The 18,767-nt window shown below is 47.0% G+C and overlaps 1 long non-coding RNA gene across 1 annotated transcript in view; it reads right to left on the bottom strand.

Annotated features, from left to right (window-relative positions):
* Nucleotides 1-8,574: 8,574 nt before the first annotated feature.
* LOC144930371 (uncharacterized) overlaps nucleotides 8,575-18,767 on the bottom strand; it is an 80,049-nt gene continuing 69,856 nt past the window's right edge. Inside the window, exon 4 of the long non-coding RNA XR_013635500.1 lies at nucleotides 8,575-8,852. This is a non-coding gene — a long non-coding RNA (uncharacterized LOC144930371). The remainder of the gene's footprint in view (nucleotides 8,853-18,767) is intronic.

Genomic DNA, 18,767 nt, shown 5'->3' with positions numbered 1-18,767 from the left:
CAGAGAGCCATAAGTGTGTATGACACTTCATAGACAAATGAAAGACATAGCCTCTGCCCGAAAGAGCTTACAGCTTAAGGCCCTGATCCTGCCAAACCTCTCAATGGAATCATCTGCCCATAGTGGAAGTTTCTTCCTAACCCTGATCAGATAGTAGTTTATTTAAGTCCTCAAGCATATATCCCTTATAAAGTATTTGTTTTAGCTAATGTAACTCTGTGTGTTCTTGTTATCCATATAGATGTCTAAGCTTTTTTATAGTACTACTGAGGCCTTAGTTTCAATGATATCTAGGGGCAATGAGTTCTGCAGGCTAACTGTGAAATGTGTAAAAAGTTATTGCCTTCCATCAGTTTTAAATTTCTCCCCTTTCAGTTTCTCTGAGTGTCCCCTTATTCTTGCATTGTGCAGGCAAGTAAACAGGAGGACACGGTTTCCTTTCTAACTCAAATAGCATTGTGTGAAATAGTCACTATGGAAAGAAAGCATATTCTGAATTCTCAATTTTCCTGGCCTCAGAGTAAAAACATGAAAAGTTAGATTAAGTGGCTCAGTGGATTGGGAATGGGATACCCAGGATGTAGCCTTTGCCTTCTGGACACCCATTCAAATCAGACCCTGGCTGGCAGTATATGGAAATAATTGCCCACTGATGGTTTGGGGGTTTGTTTTTTCGAGGGGAGGGTGGCAGGTTGGATTTGTTTTTGGTGGGGCGGAGAGGGTTACTTACTTGTTTGTTTTTCAGTGGCCTCTGTGAAATAAGTCGTGGTCACAGTCCAGTTTTTAATAGCGAATGGCTCCAATCCAAACAACTTTGAACTTTGGAGATGGTCCTGAATCAGAATCTAGATCTGAATTTCATAGCTAGGATAACAGTTTACAGAGGTTCATAATCTTGAAATGGAGCTGGATTTTGTGGCTTGGTACATCATTTATTATTATATTTAATATTATGGTAGTGCCCAGGAGCCCCAGCACTGGACCAGGATCCTATGGTACTAGGTGCTGTACAAACTCAACAAAAAAGACAGCACTTGCCACCGGGAGTTTACAATCTAAATATATGATGAGACCAAAGATGGATACAGACAGACCACAGGGGGAACATGAGGAAACAATGAGGCAACAGTGGTCAGCCTGATATGCATCGTCTCAGCCCACCAACGGCGTAATTATTGTCAAGTTTTTGTAGGCATCACGGCAAAGGGGAGTTTTAAAAAGAGCTTTAAAGGAGGACAGTGACATAACTCTGCAGCTGTTTACAGGGGTCTCCTCCCAAGCATGAGGACAGCAAGGGAGAAAGCATGAAGGTGCTTGTTTGAAAATATAATAAGTAGGTTATGAAGACTGGTGTTATTGACTGATTGGAAGTAGGAGTCCACATCTTGATATCTAGTCCCTAGTAAACAGGAAGCCTCTGTTGAAACTCCACTAACTTCTGTGCAGTTATCTCTTGATTTTCTCTGCTGTTATTTTGAGGAGAATTGGGCCCAGGGCTTCAGTGTCACAAATGACACCATCACACCTGGCATCAGCTGGAACCCTTTTCAAATATGGATAAGCATCAGAGGGCATAAATAACAAACTAGTCCTTCAGTTGAGAGGTGTCCTTTCCAAAACCGTGTCAGGGCCTTCATCTGCAAGGCAAAGTGGTGAAGCTTGTCCTGTTAGTCCTTATGCTGTATCTGTTCTGCACATAAAGAGAGGACTTCATTCTCCAGCGCTGCCAGTTGGACACCTTTCCTGAACACTATAGTCACTTTAAAAAAAATAAATAGTGCTGGGCCGATCAGCGTGCTTAGCCCTGATGAAGTCATTAATGTGGTTTCCAGCAAACTGTTCATAAAATTCATGGCTGCACTTAAGTGCTACCATGTTCTTCCTCTTCACATGTTGTTATATCAAAAAAAAAAAGTCTAAAGCCATAATAAATCATGCACAGAAAAGAAACAATTGATCCAAAGTAAGCTGTTCATATCGCTATAGATACGTGGGCCAGTTGTCAAACGGTGGATTTCATGTCACTTACAAGACAATGAACAATGCTCCAGCCAGCACTCCTGGCCGCCCAGCTCTGTAGGCAGTGCCGCTGCCAGCAGCATCGCAGAAGTAAGGGTGGCAGGGAATGATTACTTAGCTCTGTAGGGATTTGCACTGATGCCGCAAAAGCTATGTCCAGTGCCAAGAGGGGACGGGGGAAGGGGAAGGTCATGATAGCCTAAAATATTTTCAAAGGGAGGGCCCGGCAAAAAAAGTTTGAGAACCCCTGCCCTAACCTATTTCTTTCCACCTTGCCCTTGGGTTCTTGATCACTTAGTTAGGTTAGGGTTTAGCAGTTGAAGGGTAGGGAGACTGGCCATTTTCAGTTGTAGAAGTCATTTGGCCCACTGCTGAAATGCAACTGCCTCTGGCAGTGGATAATGCTACACCACATTTTAGAGCCATGCTGTGAGACAGTTGTTTCTTACAGAAACTGCATAGGGACTTTTAGATAGGCAAAACATAATTACCCAAATTGGAATTTAGGCAGAATGCTGGGGATAACAGCCCCTCTTAAAATTAGAGTGGAATTATGTAACCTAGAAGAAAATCTCTTTGCATCACCTCTCCACAAAAGCTGATATTGAAAGCTTAGCAAGAAGCATCTACCAAAAATTTGAGGGTTAATTTTAGAGCCATCTGGAACATAATCTCAATAAAGAAAGAGAGCGAGACACCCTTTTCACAAGTAACTTGTTTAATACAAATAAAATTCCTCTAGCATTTCTGACACGGGACTGTAATCACTCCACCTTAACTTGCTTTGGCACACTAAGATCTATGAAGTAAGAGGAAATTATAGAAATTTATCATGTCTGGGTTCTCAGGATTGATTACAACTCACTGCTTTTATCTTCCAAACAGTCACTAAATCTAATTGCCTTGTTGTAATGGATTAACCTCTGTGGTCCACAGTAGCATTTATATTGTGCTCAAAGACAACGTTACAGACTTAGAATACTTTTTGCAGCTATATACTTTCATAATACTCAAGTGCTCCTGGGGTGAAACTCACGCCTGTGAAGGATGTAGAGCTTAAAAGTAGCAGTGTGGCCACGGTGCCACAGGCCAAAGCTCAGGCTAGCCGCCTGAGTAGATTTCTAGGACCTTATGCAGCATTGTCTTTTAGGGAGCAAGCTCAAGCAGACTGTCTACTCGTGCCGGGAAGTTCCATGCTGGCACCCGGAGTGGGAAGCACTCTCCCAGCTGCTGCGTAGACATACTCTTAGGCTGGGCAGAACTTTTGTAAAAATAATTTTAGTGGCTAATATCAATATTTACTTGTCAACATTTTTTTCTATTTTTATTTATTTAAATTTTCACAGTTGAGCAAAATGGTGGGGCTTATGCATTTTTTTCCTCTTGCTTTAAATTTTCACAGCTGCAGGAAATTGGGGAGAGGGGTCATACAATTATTATTGATTGACAGTAGACACTGAGATTGAAAGGGTTAAAGCTTTATAACCATTAAATCACAAGTTGTCAATATCACATGTCAAAATATACAAAGTCAATATCCTGACACCAAACTCTGATAAGTTCTCAAGAAGCATTTTTCTTACTTTGCCTATCTACATTTCTAATACCATCGATGGTGGAAATATTTTTTCATCGGTTTGTATGTACACGCTGACATTTACTGATAAAAACCTGATCCTACCTACCAAACCTACCCTTAGGGAACACTTCTTTTTTGACCAAATATTGGCAAACATAGATAGCCAATGGCCTTTCAATAACATTGTCATTTCTTTTTAACCAGATTGTAAGCAGATATTGAAACCCCCTTTGGAAACACTCACATTTCTTTAAAACATAAAACACTGCCTTTGGTGGACTGAGATTCATGGGGGCCCGTTGCCAGCAATTCCAGGCCCCAGGGCAGAACAGTCAATGGGCCCCCTAGTAAGGGGCGCTAGGGCAGGGAGCCACTGCCGATCCAGCAGGACGTGCTGGAGCTGGGCTCCATGCTGCTGCTGGCCCAGCATGGCATTGCCACGTGGGCAGGGAGCTGGACCACGTGTGGCGGCTGGTGCACACACGCACAAGCCGTGGACGTGGTCCACCTGACATTTGGGCAGTGCTGCGCCTGTGCTGGCTGGTGCCCAATGCGCTCCTGCTGGCTATGCTGCTGGGTGCGGCCTTCCAGCACAGCCAGGGCTTCCACATGCCTGCCCGGCTGCCTTTGCTGCCGCCGATACCACCTCACGCGCACCTAGGACCCCTGCGGTCCGCCCAGGTGATTTAAAAGGGCCTGGGGCCCTGGAAAATTGCCCCCTTTCCATCCCCCCTTTGGTGGGCCTGGATTCATGGGGAGCAGGCTTTCCTCTCACTTTATGTCACGGTAAGTCAGGAGTAGCACTATTGACAGCAGTAGTTAGACCGTTATGAGAACCACTAAAAGTGAGAGGAGAATCAGGTCTGAGGTTTAGAGAGAGTTTTTTAATGGATTTACACTAGAGTAAGTAAGAAGGGGTTATGGCCTGTGAGCTAAATTCACAGATGTGAATAAGTAAATGTAATGGAGTCTAATTTCCACTGTGATGGGGTGTCCACTCCATACAGGACAGGAAGGGGTTAAGGTGACCAGGTAGGCCTACTAACTGCCCTGGCTGCACCTGAAGGAGAAGCCAGGGAGGGCTGGGACCTAACAGCTGATGGCACCCAGCTGAGGAGGAAGAGGCGGGACCTATATAAGCCAGGAAGCTGGCAACAAAAGGATGCAGCAGGAAGGCAGTCTGGGAGGAGGGAAGCGTGTTGGGTCTCGAGAAGGTAGTCCACAGTTGCTTTTAGGATTGCCAACTTTCTAATTGCACAAAACCAACAACCCTAGCACCGCCCCTTCCCCAAGGCCCCACCCCTACTCACTACAGCCCCCCTCCCTTGGTGGCTCGCTTTCCCCCACCTTCACTCACTTTCATTGGGCTGGGGCAGGGGGTTGGGGCACGGGCTTACCTCGGGCAGCTTCCGGTCAGCGACACAGTAGGGCTAAGGCACGCTCCCTGCCTATCCTGGCTCCGCACTGTGCTGCGAAAGCAGCCAGCAGGTCCGGCTCCTAGGCTAGGGGGTGAGAAGGCTCTGTGCTCTGCTCTCACCTGCAGGAACTACTCCCCAGCTCCCATTGGTTGCAGTTCCTGGCCAATGGAAGTGCAGAGCTGATGTTCGGGGCAGGAGCAGCACATGGAGCCCTGTGGGCCCCCCCTGCCTAGGAGCCGGGCATGCTGGCCACTTCCGGGGTGCAGAGCAGTGCCAAAACAGGTAGGGGCTAGCCTTCCTTAGACCCGCAGCACCGGTGACCGGACTTTTAACGGCCCGGTCAGCAGTGCTGACCCGAGCTGCCAGGGTCCCTTTTCAACCCTGAGGAGAAGGAGGGAGGGGCACTTATCTTATAGGGTGGGCTGGGGCTGGCTCTGACCCACTCAGCCCTGCCCCTTCCATGGGCCAGAGCTGGCCCCAGCATACCAGTAAGTCGCTTGACTTACTTTCATCCCTGGATGAGGGAGTTGGTAGGCTGGCAAACCCAAAGAGGGGGGAAGCCAGGAAGGTAGGAGAAGGCTCGGGGAACAGCAGCAAGGAATCATAGGGCTGGAAGGGACCTCGAGAGGTCATCTAGACCAGTTCCCTGCACTCATGGCAGAACTAAATATTATCTAGACCATCCCTGACAGGTGTTTGTCTAACCTGCTCTTAAAAAGCTCCAATGATGGAGATTCCACAACTTCCCTGGGCAATTCATTCTGGTGCTTAACCACCCTGACATTTAGGAAGTTTTTCCTAATGTCCAGCCTAAACCTTAGCCCTGGTCTACACTGTGGGGGGGAGTCGATGTAAGTAGCTGAAGTTGACATACCTAGATCGACTTACCGCGGCGGCGTCATGCCGGTGAGTCGAATGCTGCTGCTCCCCCGTCGACTCCGCTTGCGCCTCTCACAGCGCTGGAGTTCCAGAGTCAACGGGAGAGTGCTCGGGGATCGATTTATCGCGTCTAGACTAGACGCTATAAATCAACCCCCGATATATCAATCGCTACCCGCCGATCCAGCGGGTAGTGTAGACCTACCCTTAGTAATCTATTCCAGTAATGAACTGCCTTTATAGTTAAAAGCTTTTCCTCATATCTAACCCTTGCGGCCACTTAAGATGGTTACTTCTTTTCCTACCTTCAAAGACGATTGATCATGTCTTGAATTTTCTGTAAGCTGGGCGGCCGTGCGGCCACGCAGCAGCCTATTTAGTACCATGCAGGCACTCAGGAAACCCGCCCGGGGACCTGCTGTGGCCAGGGGAGGGGCATCCCTCCTCCAGCCCCCACCTAGCCCAGCCCCCACTGGCGCCCCTCCCCCGGCCCCGACTCAGCCTGCGGCCCGGACCTGCTGCGGGTGAAGGCGGCACGGCCAGAGTGAAGGTGGGGATTGACCTGGCCCTGTGATGTTGTGAAGGCCAAAACTATAACAGGGTTCAGAAAGGAGTTAGACTTATCTTCCATGAAATTATCTATCAGTGGCTATTAGCCACGATGGTCAGGGATGCAACCCCCTGCTCTGGGTGTCCCTAAATCTCTGAATGCCAGTAGCCTGGGCTGGATCACTCAATACATTGTGCTGTTCTGTTCACTCCTTCTGAAGCATCTGGTACCAGCCACTGTTGGAAGACAGGCTACTGGGCTAGATGGACCATTGGTCTGACCTAGTGTGGCTGTTTTTACTCTTTGAATATGGTGTTTCAACCAGTTTTGCACCTACCTTCTAGTAATTTCCTCTAGACCACATTTCTAGGTTGCTTATGAAAAGGTCTTGTGGGACTGTGTTAAAAGCCTTATTAGAATCAAGATATATCATGTCTTCCCCTCCATCCACTAGGCCAGTAATCCTGTCAAAGAAGGAACTTGGGTTAGTTTGGCATGATTTGTTCTTGAAAAATCCATCTTGGCTATTACTTTACCACCATATTATCCTCTAGCTGCTTATGAATTTTTTGTTTAATCATTTGTTCCAGTATCTGTCACGTATCAAAGTTAGGCTGACTGGTCTAATTCCCCAGAACCTCTTCATTCCCCTTTTTAAATATAGGTGTCATGTTAGCCTTTCTCCTTACCCATCCTCAGTGAATTGTTGAAGATAATACAGGTGGATACAGTTTAAACCCCGCAAAATGAAAACTTGAAATTTAGAAATTTTTCATAAAAATATCATTATTTGGCTAGCTCTGCATGAGAAGGCACAATGGTATCAAACTGGTTTAAATGAGGCCAGACTCAGTTAGACTCCCAAGCGTTCACACCCACTTACCAACACACTAGCTTACACAACACCTCTGGCCCACTGAATTTAAGAAAGATTGAAGTTGCTTTTATTGCAACAGTTCTCTCTTACAACACGTTGGCATGTGAGCTATCCCAATTTACATTCAGTTCATCAAATTCAGATGCGCAAAAGGGTGTATATTACACATAACTCAGTCTGTGAGCGTCTTAGAGAGTCTAACTGAATCTAAGAGGAAGAATCTGAGCCAAATCCTCAGCTGGTGTAAATGACTAAAGCCAATGCAGCTACACTGGTTTACACTGAGTCTAAATGGGTATAATTTACATCATGAGGGATGGAAAAAGATATAGGTTTCACAAGTTTAGACTTACCTCTGAAGTCTAGTTTGGTCCAGTATACGAGAGGTTACATCAGGGGATGGGAACGCCTATTACTAATTCTATGTCATTCCTAGCACTAATAATTCTTCCCAGCGTGGCTAGCAGTCACAAGAATTTGCACAAGCAGGCAAGGATTCCTATGTCTGAGGATATATTATTGTGGGATAACTACGACATCTCTACAATCAACAAAGCTTTCTTATCTGGGACAAGCTTAACTGTACTACTCAGACGCTGTACTGCAGGATAGTTTATAGCAGTTCAGCAGGATGCCAGCTGATATGGAGAAATAAAACAATGTTTTTATGCAGCGCTTCTGTAGCTTGGGTTAACTGTTTCACTGCCTTTTAAGGGACCTTGTTAATTGGTTTAGGCCTCAGCCAGGTCTGAATTTTCCTTATTAGAATGAAAATCCAGTACTACAGTCCTTATGGGGAGACAGCATGGCTTAGTAGACACAGCACTGGACTGGGACTCAGGAAACCTCAGTTCTGCACCTACATTTGCTGCTTGGGAACCTTGGGCAAGTACCTCCGTTTCCCCATTTATAAAATGGGGATAATGATACTGACCTCCTTTAGAAAGCACGTTGAGATCTACTGATACTAGTAGTATATAAGAGTAATAGTAGGCTTTTTTTAAAATCCTATCTAAATTAACTCTAGGTGTTGTCATAAACATGTAAACATCTACTGCTGTTTTGACTACTAAGCTCTTGGTCTTAGTGATACTTGTTGGCTGCAAGTCCCAAAAGTCCATTAGGTATTGTGAATGGTGTTTGCAGAAAATCTGAACAGTGTTTGGAAAATTCATTTATTTTAAATTTCCATGTGACATCAGTGTTGCTGCTTCACTGTACCAGTCCCAAAGAGAACATGAATCATGCAGGGCATAGATGGTCTCAGGTGCTTTGCAGAGCTGATGGCATTAGGAAGGTGATAACTATGCAAGTCTCTAGCAAATCCACTGTCCATGGCTCCATAAGGACTTGATAGCACATGGGCGAAAGAGGCCATGATGGTGGGATGTGGGTATGTCAGGGACAAAGGAATATGTCTTGAAAGAAACAAAACTAAGAGAACAAATGTACAGGCTCTGGATGAATTTGGTGGCAGAAGTCTTTGCCCATGATCAGGAATCTGAAGGCCCACTTGCTGGCAAAGAACATCTGAAAAAACAAAGAGTGGGGTAGTGAGTAACGTGGAACCAACGTGGCAAACTGTATTTAGGTTTTATACCAATAGCTAAACCGTTTCCATCTGCAGACTGTGGGTTTGAATTGCACCAACAAACCCACAGCTCTAATCACCTCTTATTTATTTTGGGCTGTTTTATTTTTCATCTTACTGTATAGAGCCCTAGACTTCCCAGTATGGCTTCGCCCATGCCCAGCACACAATAGCAAGAGTGTAGGCTAGGGATGCTTTCACTTCTCTGAGGCCGTGTAGGAGTTGTCTGCTCTGCACTTATTTAGTAAGTTTGAAGTTCATTGCCATATTAGAAACTAGTTGGAAAACAGCTACTAGACAGTAATATCTACCACATGTCTGATAAGATACCTTTCTGCTGAACAAAATGAGTGATGCAGAGTCTCGGTATGTTCTAAGTGTAACTTGTTTTATTTACATATCCACACCACTCCTGGAATAGACCTGGTTACAGAGAGCCTGCAGAGTAATCCCTTTTTCAGGAATCCCAGCTCAACACCAATGCCCAATTATCAGGGAGCAATCCACCTCAAGAACTGGCTCCAGTCAGAGGCCAAGGCAGAGAGCAAACTCTCCTGCTCTTCATTCAGCAGCCTCTGCACAGAGCCAGCATGACAAAACTAACAGCACACACAGGTCTTCACAAGACTGAAAATTTTGCTCACACACTAACAAAAAACTTTGAAAACTATGTGTTACAGCATTATTTGGGGACACCAGCCATAACAATTATATATATGACATATAGCCATAACATGCATTCATTCATATATTAGCACTGGGAGAATAATCCACAACAAATCATTTCCTCTTTGAATTTCACTATTTTTCTGCTTGTGAAATTGACACTGATTTACTCACATTTTTGGTGAGTTGTTTTTGGTTTTTAAACCTATATGGATTGATCATGACCAGAACAGACTGGTGTCCAGTGAATGGAAAGGAATGCCTCTGATTGGCTTCTATGGGCTTTGGATTGGGCCCCTGAGTATATTGCTACTTGCAGCACTTAGATACTGTAGTGACTGGTTTTCAATAAGTATGATCAATAAATTGATACCAACTATGGAAAATGTAGTATGTATCTCCAATTCCAGCTATTTTTTTTTCAGTTGTAATTACTTCCATAAATCACATGGTATTGCTTATGTTCCCTGCCTGGAAAAGTGAAACTCTTATTATCTGGAGTAGGATTTGAAGAAGCCATCTGGGGGCTTTGAATCTCTCAGGAGAAAGAAAATTGATAAGTAAGATTAGGCGATTTTAGAGAATTTTAAACCTTTTCTGGGCTACATTCCTGAAACATCATTCCTAGAATTAGGCTACCGTAAGGTTTTTTGGGTGGGTGCATAACAAACAATTTATTCCGTGATTCCCCCCCCACACACACACACACACACACTCTCCTTATTTTCCATATTTGCCCAGAGATAGAACACAGCACTCTTGAATTTATTCAGTTTAGAAAATTATTCAAATCATTTTCTGCAAATGATGGATCCCTGGTTAATTCAAGGGCAGCTTTCTGGGGGAGCGTAGGCTGGTGGTCCTGATCACCAGACTAGGACAAACAATTAGCCATGCCAGTTTCTATTTGTAGCCTTTTTCCAGGACTCCGTTTATTCTCCAAACACCAAAAACAAAAGAAAATGTAGACCAATAAACAAAAGGGAAAGCCCAGTTCTTGACTAGGACTGTGGGGACCTCTGACAGTATCTCTGCACACTTAAGCCCAGTGACTCAGATTTGAGCCAAGCCCCCTTTTCATCCACACACATCAGTCTGACGCAGATCAGCAACCATTTGCGACCCAGGTCGTAGGACCTCACTAGTGGTGTAGGGCAGAGCCCAAGTCCCACTGGGATTCAGGTCCGAGCCCTTTTAATTTTGCAGTGTGGACACAGCTCAAGCTGCAGACCCGAGTCAGAAGGTCTGTGCAACGCAGTACAGATACATTAGCACAGCAGTGAGACACAGATCCAGCAACTGGAAACCCAGGTCTACTATGCAGTGTAGACACTCTAGCCCAGGACTGAAAATACTGAGTCCACGGTTTATGATACCGTGTAGACATCCCCTTAAGGGTCTGGACCGCCCCAGCCCAGGGAGGCCTAAAGGTCCTGCTTGCCCTCTTGCAGCTTTCTGCTGCAGCCACAGGAGAGTGTGCACTCAGCTATTTCCTAGTCCCAGCCTCCCTCATTTATATTGTCCAGCTGGGAATCAGACCCAATCATTAGGGGCAGTCCAGCTGGGTAAACTGATTCCCAGCCCCTGCCTGCTGGGTCTTCCTCCAGAATGGGGCTGGTGGCCCCCCATGGCCCTTAAAGGGGCACTCTGCCCTGTTACAGGGAGTATTCAATATTCATCTGGTTTTAATTGGACAAACTGGTCACATGGCATGTTTATGTCCTCTGGTTGAAAGAGTATTACTCTTACAATCAGATGCCCACTCTGAAAACTCTCGATTATCAATATGTAATTTATTTTCTTTGAATATTTGCTTAAAATTCACTTCACTTATGAAAATCTCTGGAAGCAGTTTTGTTTTGCTGAAACATTTTGGGGACATGAACAAAACAAAAATGCTGTTCACACTGTCACAGAAAATGTAACCATTCTAATGAATATGCATAGTATATTGTTTGTCACATTCACCCTGCTTTAGTGCAGAGTGAAATTCCATTTGCTCCTGCCCCATTCACATGCAGAGATTGGGTGAGTGTGCGCATGTTATGAATGGTTCTAGTCCTAATTATGAATGGCTCAGTCGGATAGTTTCATGGACTTTATAATTGCTTCTGTACCAGGAATCTGGTAAGGACTTTTGGGAACCCTCGCTGCTTGCTGATTAAGTATTGCCCCATAAAAAACATTTATAAAATGCTCTGCAGTTGGTAATATAGTATATCTTCTCTCAGCACCACAGTCATAGACACAATGGAATTGAAAGTGTGTTGTAAGTCTTACATTTATGCCTGTGGGAGCTTAAGTTTTGTTATCTGACTGATTCACCAAAGCACAAATACAGCATGTCCTTAAAATTAAGCTTGATTCTCTTTTGAAGGTGATGAGCCCCTGCAGCTTCCATTGATAACTATAGGAATTGTAACTGACTTCTTGGCACTTCTGAAAATCAGGCTACTCACTTAGGTACCTAAATATTTAGAGACCTAACAGACATCTAAGTTTAAAAATTGTGGTCATAATCCCTAAAGTTTAATATGTGGCTCATCTCCTGAGCTACAAAGGGTGTAAGACAAATGTGGGTCTTACCAAGAGGAGAAAGACTTGGATATGTGTAGAAGGCAAGGAAATAGGCAGGGAAAGGTGGTATTTATGTAGAGAGAGAGACTTGTTCTCTCATATGATAACATTTTTATACCTTATACCTCATGCTTTGGGGTCACTCAGGGATGCTTATCGAACAGTTGGACAGGAAGTGTTTATTTCCAGATAAACTAGAGGGGCAATTGCAAAATAAAAATTTGCCAACAAAATATGCTTTTGCTCTTAAGAATTGGAGTTACTCAGTGTATGCTGCAAAGAGCAAAAAGTCACTGACAGGTTGTTTGGACAGAAACTGAACTCTGACCTCAGAAGGCATAACCATAAATGGATAATGCCAAAGTACAGTTTGGGTGACTACTACTGTGATCCCTGTCTAGAACTGCCAGGAGCTCAGTACAGGCTGGAGGAATGTGATAATGTTTACAAACCCCATACAAGATAGCAGCTCTGGGCCCAGGCAGCCCTACCCAGCCCCACCTGCACAAGCTGAAGGCAGGGCTTTATAAAGGGGAGCAGAGGCACTCAGGGAGGCAGGCAGTTGAAGGAAGCAGCTGGCTGCCCTTAACTCTAAAGGGAAAGTACTGCCCAGGAACTTCTTGCCTGAAGCCTCACTATGCAGACCCATGAAGGGCCTACAAAGAAGAGCTAAGTGACAGGTCAGAGAAGTGACTTACTCTGTACAGCTAAAAGATAAGAGTAGGAAGTGGCCCAGGGAAGGCAGTGGCTTTGCATAGCAAGGTGTCAAGTGTAGTCGCCCACCCTTGGGCTCTGGGCCAGCGCTCTGTGGAGAGGGCAGGCCTGGGCTCCCTTAGCCCATCCCAGAAGACAGAGCAAAACCAGGAGCCTTCACCTAAGGAGAGAGGCCTGCTGGAATAGGGCTTGACTACTCAAAGGCCCAGCTCCTGCTACCTCTTTGCAGAAGGAGAGGACTGGAAACCCTTGGGGCATGGGCATTAAATGGAAGGACCAAGTTTCTAATGGGAAGCCAAGCCACCAACCCCCACGTGACCACTAGGCATTGGGGAGGTTAGGGGGAGAGTTGTGCACAAGGAGACATAGGGAAAGCTGAATGGCCTATGGACTTGACATGTAGGTGACCTTTCCAGAAATACTGGAGGTTCAGACACACTAACTAGGTGAGGGGAAGGGTTCACTGTTGCTTCCTTTCATACAGAGGCCACTCTAGGTATAGGCAGGCTCAGTAGCTGCCAAGGGCAGCAGCTTGGCAGTGGCAGCAGGGAATGCGGCTGGCAGAGCTGTCCGGGGGCAGGGTTGGCTACTTGCTTGGGCTCCAAGGTGCAGGAAGTGGCCACCAGCCAGGCTGCCAGGAAAGCGCTCTCTGCCCCTGATGCGGGTAAGTTTGTGGCTGCATGTCAGGTGCTGAGCAGCTCTGGGCTGCTCCTAGTGGCATCATGAGCATTGCTAGGCCTTCGGCCACAAGTGCAGAGACCTGCCCATCACTGTGTTTGTGCCCAGCCTGCACCTATCACTCCATGCTCAGCCCCTGCACCAGCTGCCACCATTGCTTCAACTCCACCATGTCCAGGCTCCAAAGGCCCTGCCACCACATGGGCTACGAGCCCAATAGTGAGGCACTCATCAGGAGAGCTGCAAAGGCTGTTGCGGCCTGGCAGAGGGGGTAGGTGGAGGGTGCGGAGAGCTGGGCAGAGCATGGGGGGCTGACCAGAGCTGTGGGCTGGGTCGGGCATGGGGTGCAGAGCATGTGGGGCTGGGTGGGGCCACACGGGCTGGGATGGAATGGGGATGTGGAATACAGGGGGCTGGGTAGGGGCTGCAGGAAGACATGGGCTGAGGCAGCAGAGTTTTGGGGCCAAGGTGTGGGGATGAGTTCAGGGAGCTCCACTCTGTCCAGTTGTGCAAAGGGAATCACAACCTCCAATCCAGGTGGATTAGTACGGGGCTGAGGGTCCACACTGCCCAGTAATTGAAGGCCCCTGGATTGGGAGCTACCCCCTGCCAGGGCCTGGGTGTCAGCTTATTCCCATCCCATTGAGTCTGTCACTGGGGTCCAGTGGCTTCTGCAGCCCCAGGTCAGAGTCTGCCCCATCAGCCAGACAACCCAGTTTTACAAGGTTCTTGGGCAGGGGTTTGTCACAGGTTTACTACTCACCACTGTGGCATCTCATTGTGGCCACATCTGGGGATTAGCTCTTGACCACTCTGATGCCCCATCCTTTGGTTTCTTTCCCCATGGTCTGTGTCTCTCGGTCTGTCTCTGGAGTCAGGTTACTCCATCTTCATAACTCAGGGTGCTCCCCATCCTGGCTTGCTCCTCCAGTCAGCTCACTATAGTTTTACCCTTCTTGGGTATCAAAATCTCTCTGGACCAATTACCTCAGGTAGTCTTCTGATCCACCACCCATACTGTGCCACTTGTGCAGTGACTGGTAGGGGAACCCAGGCCCACCCATTATTCTGGGTTCCAGCCCTGGGACACTATGACTAGGAACCACAATCTATGCAATCCTAGACGCCAGTGAGGTTTCCAGAGGCTGCTTCCTATCTTTCTTCTCTAGCTTTAGCTCCCCTCCGGGTTGCTACTGGAGCTTCTTCTGCTCCCTGTAGCTATTTCACTCTTCTTGGGCTCTTGCCAGAATCTATAGTCCGAGGTAAGAACCCAGGACTTACTCTCTACCTCCACCTCTCTACAGAGTGACTGCATGCTTCCTTCCTACAGCCCCTTCTTGTATGTCACTTCCTGGTTTTATACCAGCTCAGCTTCCCCCTGCCCAGTTGGGCTTTATCATCAATCAGTTTATGAACCCTAACACTCTTCCAGGTGCAACCTGTCACTGGGTTAATTGGTCATTTTTACCCATTCAGGTTTTGTCGTATTGGGTCCCGGGGAAGAGGGTGGGCACAATCCTGCCCACGGCTGAAGACCCCTCCCCCAACCTATGAGGAGGAGCCACTGAGCTGGGACTCAAATAAATATGGGGGACAACAAAGAAAAAAACAGGAATAGGTGTGAAGGTCAAAGGGTCAAAAACCTGAAGGGGACACCAAGCAGAGAACCCCGGACAGTGCCCACTGCTCCATGAAGGTGTCAAGGGAGCCAGCGGACACAGGGCCTTATTAATGCAGGGGCTTTAGGGGCTACAGCCCAGGGCCTTGGGCTAAAGGGGTGGCCGTGCAGGCCCATGGGCTGGATGCAGCCTGCTGCTTCTTTTCATCTGGCCCACAGCAAGTCTCCGTGCCGCGGGCCGGACCCCGAGCCTCGGTGCCCCTGCCTGGGGCTGGAGCTGGCTCACTGATGTGCCCCTGTGGCCCTTAGGCGAGAGGCATTGTGGGAATCTCTGCGAGCTGCCCTCAGCACCAGCTCCCATTGGCTTGGTACTACGGCCAATGGGAGCTTGGTGGGCAGCACCTGTGGGCACAGGCAGCCTGCACTGCACAGAGCAGCCTGGCCCCTCTGCCTGGGGGCCGGACATGCTGGCCACCTCAGGGAGCAGAGCAGCGGGGAGTCAAGGCAGGCAGGGATCCTTCCTTAGCCCTGCTGTACTGCCGCCCAGGAGCCGCCCAAAGTAAGCAGCCTGCACCCTTCACCCCCTCCTGCACCCCAATCCCCTATCCCAGCCCAGAGCCCCCTCCTGCACCCAAAATTCTTCCCAGACCCCACACCCCCACCTGCACCCCAACCCCCTGTCCCAGCCTAAGCCCCCTCTTGCACCCAAACTCCCACCCAGAGCCCGCACCCCGAACCTCCTGCTGCATCCCAACCCCCGTCCCATCACTGGCCCCACCACAGAGCCCACCCCCCAGTTGGAGCTGCACCACCTCCCACAACCAAATCCCCTGCCCAAGCTGTGAGCCCACTCCCCCACTCCAAACCTCCGAGGGCCCCACAAAATCTATTAGCTCTGGATCCACAGGAGAGTTCATTCAGCCCTGAATGGACGCCGCCCAGAGGAACTCTGCCTGGATACATGAACAGAGCGTGGAATGGAAATAGGCCTCACAGTCACAGAGAAATCCTTCAGCCAACATCCTCTCCCTGGTGGTGTAGATGGCCACTTTGGCCATTGCCAGGAGGCTGATGAGAAGGTCCTGCGACTTTGTGGGGCCAGAGATGGGGTGTGAGTATATGAGAAGGTGGGGGGAGAAGTGCAGCCAAAAACACAAAAAGTAGGTCCAAGAGGAGCCGGGAAAGGGACTGCAACCTGGCGCAGTGAAAGTAGGCGTGCGCCAGGGTCTCCCTCACGCCACAAAAGGGACAGGCGTCGGGGACGGGGTGAACTGTGCCAGGTACACATCCATGCTCATAGCTCCATGAAGGAGCCACCAACTAATATCCCACTCAGGCTTTGTGTGGAGTAGGCACCCCGTCACAGGACGGCAGCTGCAGGAGCGGTGCTGGGCATCAGCCATCAACCTCTAAGAGGGCAAGGAGGGGGACGGCAAACTGAAGTTTGCATAAGACAGCAGATTGTTTTGAATGGCCTGTGCTTTCCTGTAATTGGGATGTGACTATATAGGGCCAGATCTTCAGCTGGTAAAAATCTACATGAGTTACAATGATTTACACCAGTTGGGAACTAGCCCTTTATCTCCAGAGCTGTAAATCCAGAGTCTTACGCGTAAACAATAGAAATTACAAAGATGTCTCCTAAACTGAAGCTTGGAGAAGTGTCAATATGCCCTGGAATTCCAGAGGATTTTGTTCCCGTTGTTTTAAAAGGGTTTGGATGGATTAAGCGGGTTGCTTAGAAAAGTAAAATCGAGTGGAAGGTTTTCATCTGTGGGCTGTATTCTACACCAATATTAATAAATGTTGTAGGAGCCTAAACAAAAAAAAATCAAGCTGCTAAAAATATTGATGAAAGTATCTGGAAAAGTACTTCCATTTTGGAAATGAAACAAAAGCTTCAGATAAATGCTGAAGAGTAAATTATATTTAATCCTGAAACCTGTCCATGAAATCTGAAGAATGTTTAGAAATTTATTGTTTCCTTATGGTCAGCTGAGTCACATAAACTTACGAACATCAGTGTAACTAGACATCAGGAGTATTGCGCTGAACATCCCAGGAAAAAAAGCCCCAACTGCAACATATTTTAGTATAAATAAATATATCTCTATATACATATTTGTATATTTCATAAAAGTTTCACTGTAACATGCGTATTCTTGGCTCCCAAAACTGCTCTGCATAGATGTTGAACTTTAGTCAGCACAATAAGCAGAATATTTCACTTCAGACCTTTCCTTTAATCTCACACCTTTCCCTGCTGTTTCCCTTCCGTCCTTTCTGCCAGCTACTCCATAAAGAAATCTGGGCACAATATAGAGCAGTCTCCTCTGCTGGCCTAATAGGGCTGCTATGAAGGAAGCCTAGATTCAAAAGTTTCACATGGGAGACAGGAGAGATCTTTTTGCCTTTGGCAGTGCTGTTACACTGGCAAACAGTGGTTAGCTCTGCATGTTTCAGTTAATGAAGAAGGTCTGGGAAAGCTGAGGAAGTTACTGGCCTCTACCGTTAGTGGTTGAAACTCCCAGCACCTTTTTCACCACATTCCAAAATGGTGTTGAGCCCATATCTATGTTATGGAACATGCAACCAGCCCTCCGAACTACTATGGGCCTTCTGTTTTGCAGTTATCAGCAGAGCCTGGTTGAGTTTGCAAAGTGCTGGGCACCTTGTTGTCTGCTCCGCTGACATCAACAGCATTTCATCCACTGATACTAGCAGAGAATTTGGCCCTTTTATTATTATTTATTTATCTGTATTACATATGGTGGGATTCACAAAAGAATTTAGGCACTTCCCAATGGCAGTTAGGTGCCTAAATACTTTTGTGAATCCCATCTGTAATCCCTAGCAGACCCAGCCATGGATCATGACCCTATTGTGCTAGGTGATGTACAAACACAGAATAAAAAGAATCCCTGCCCCAGAAAGCTTACAATCGAAGACAAGAGACAACAGATGGATCCAGACTGACGGCTGTGCGTGTACGAAGAAACAGTGACACAATACTGGTCATCATGATAAGCTGTGGTCTCAGCACCACATGATAAGCTGTGGTCTCAGTGTAATCATTGTTAAGTTTTCTGTAGACATCACAGCAAAGGGGAGTTTTGACCAGCCCCTCTGGGGTCGTGCAAGGGAGGGGGTGAATGCAAAGCACCTTTACCATTTTTGCATCCTTTGCATATGAGCCAGCTACAATTATGAGGCCTTTTCCCACAAGAAGGGGCAACCCTGGCAGCAGTAGCCATCCCAAAAGAGATGGAAGGAGCAGGGATAAGGTGGGACTATGATCCTACTCCACCCCCCCCAGAAAGCCAGATTTGCTCCTGGCCATGCACATGAGCTCATGGTGTAACCCTGAGAGCTACAAGACGTAGAATGCTGTCTGATGCTCCCACTGAGACATTAGGATTGTGACACACCCTTCTCAAGCTATGGCTAAATGTCACAATCACACCCGCACTTGATCGTGTTTTCTGTGGAAGGTTTCTGTGTTAAATGTAAACCTTAAAATACCACTCTTTTTTCACAGCAAAATTGACACCATAAAATATATTAAAAATATGGAACATAGCCAAGTTAATACTTAATTAGA

The sequence above is a fragment of the Lepidochelys kempii genome, chromosome 3 (genome assembly GCF_965140285.1).
Source record: "Lepidochelys kempii isolate rLepKem1 chromosome 3, rLepKem1.hap1, whole genome shotgun sequence".
Taxonomy (NCBI): Eukaryota; Metazoa; Chordata; order Testudines; family Cheloniidae; genus Lepidochelys; species Lepidochelys kempii.
This window is presented reverse-complemented; position numbering and strand designations above follow the sequence as displayed.